The following is a 2500-nucleotide window of genomic DNA, read 5'->3' on the forward strand; positions in this document are numbered from 1 at the left end:
CGACCGTTCCTTTGAGGTGGAAAGAAGAAAAACCCCAGACGTTTCTCTTCTTTTTCTTTTTCACGCGTGCGAGTGTAGCATGGTTAAAAACGTCATAACCAACATATGTTGTATCATTTACACAAAATATCACGACGTGATTATTATTATTGTCATTACCAACGCTTATAGTAGCCCCTCCCAGTTAGTAACCCCTCCCTGTTGTGACGCCATTTCCTGTTAGAGGCCCAAAACGTATGCACGTGTTCATTTTTGTCTGCCCCTGTAATTTATTTTATCCATTCCTAATGTGGGTCCCAATTTCTGCGTATGCTACAGTGGGAGCAGATCTAAAGTTTCCAGAAATCTGTCCTGTTTATACGCGACTGCTATGTTTTATGTGTTTTTGTAAAAAAAAACAAAAAAAAAAACCTGTATTGACGTCCCCTGAAGCTTCCAGAAACCTGCTCTGTTTATATGCGACAGAATACAGATCCCATGAAGGAGACAAATTGTCCTGTCTTTCCTACACAACGCAATGAAAAAGTAGACCGGTCACACGAGGACTTTGAGAAAATGTCTTCCGGGAAGCCCCGCGAGGTAAACACGGAGCTGTTCCACCCCTCCCCATACAGATGTCGGAGGGGGAGGGGGGGGGGGGCGGCAAGCCTCGCGAGGGGAGCCGTGGAAGAGCAACTGGGATAGACGGTCCGGCTGAGCACCGCCGAGCACGCTGTCGAGCTGTGCAACGGAGAGGACGACTACGCGGTAGAGCCCCTCCCACTCCGCACTCTGCTCGCCACTAAGAACATTAAATAAAGGACATCGATCCGCCAGACCGGAGGAACCGACCGCCCGAACGCCGGCAAAGCCGGCCGGCGGACACCCTCCGAAGGCGTGTTAAGTTGGCCCATCGATCAGGACACAAACACGCAACAAATCCAGTCCGGGGTGTGGTGTAAGCAGCCCTACCAGAGAAATCACCTAACCCTAACCCTAAACGTACGGCAGACGCGTCCCCTGGCTCTCACATTGACAACTGAGAGGCTTCTGAAAACCTGGCCACGCCCATCAGTAAAAACCACTACAGCAAGTGACGACATATGTACCTTCAAAGTGCTGTACTACAGGGTGCTGTTCAAAAGGTATCTATCCCGTTTACTCTCTATGCTTCATATATCATCATATTATTGAAAAGTGCAAGCCTTTAGGAACAACAGCAACTCAAGTCGCCAACGCTCTGTTCACTCAATAACTGCAGAGATCCAAACTTCTCCTGGCATTAACATCGGCACAAAAACTGTGCGCCGGGAGCTTCGTGGAATATGGGTTTCTATGGATTCAGAATGAGATGTCAGAAAAGCTCCTGTGGGTGTAATGGTCAGTTATGTCAATACTTTTGGACATATATTGTGCGTGTGCGTGTGTCTGTGATACCTAACATAAACACACCTGTATTACTAGAATTGATCGTTCACGCCACAAAAGTGAGGGGCAAACATAGAAAAGCGTGCAACCCAGCCACTGAGGATGCACAAGCCAGTGCATTCTTAGTGCAGGTCCCAAGCCCGGACAAATGGGGAGGGTTACGTCAGGAAGGGCATCCGGCGTCAAATCTTTGCCAAATCAAATATGCGGATCATAAATAAGATTTCCATACCGGATCGGTCGAGGCCCGGGTTACCGACGACCGCCATCGGTACTGTTAACCAGCGGAGTGCCGGTGGAAACTAGGCTACTGTTGGGCGAAGGAAAAGGAGAGGGGGAAGGCATGTCCAGAGGCAGCTAGAGAGGAGGAAGGGTAGCCGTGTGGAGGTGAGAGTCAGTCGGAACTTTGAATGTTGGCACTATGGCTAGTAAAGGGAGAGAGCTGGCTGACGTGATGGAAAGAAGAAAGGTGACAAGAGACAAGGTGGAAGGGGAGTAAGGCCAGGAGTATCGCAGGTGGGTTCAAACTCTTCTACCATGGTGCGAATGGGAGGAGAAATGGGGTAGGGGTCATTCTGAAGGAAGAGTATGTCAAGAGCGTGCTGGAGGTGAACACAGTGTCAGACAGAGTGAGGATTATGAAGCTGGAAATCGAAGGTGTATTGCTGACGGTTATCAGCGCATATGCCCCGCAAGTCGGGTGTAAGATGGACGAAAAAGAAGAATTCTGGAGTTGAGTTGGACGACGTGGTGGAAAGGGTACCCAAGGAGGAGGGAGTGGTGATTGGAGCGGACTTCGATGGACACGTTGCTGAAGGGAACAGAGGTGGTGAGGAGTTGATGGTAAGGTATGGAATCGAGGAGAGAAATGTGGAAGGACAGATGGTGTTCGATTTTGCGAAAAGGATGGAAATGGCTGAGGTGAATACATATTTCAAGAAGAGGGAGGAGCACAGGGTGACGACGTATACGAGTGGAGGAAAGTGCACACAGGTGGACTATATCTTGTGTAGAAGGCGCGATGTAAAAGGGATTGCATACTGCAAGGTGGTGACAGGGGAGAACGTAGCTAGGCAGCATCGGATGGTGGTCT

This window comes from Lampris incognitus, unplaced genomic scaffold (assembly GCF_029633865.1).
Source record: "Lampris incognitus isolate fLamInc1 unplaced genomic scaffold, fLamInc1.hap2 scaffold_136, whole genome shotgun sequence".
NCBI classification, from domain to species: Eukaryota; Metazoa; Chordata; class Actinopteri; order Lampriformes; family Lampridae; genus Lampris; species Lampris incognitus.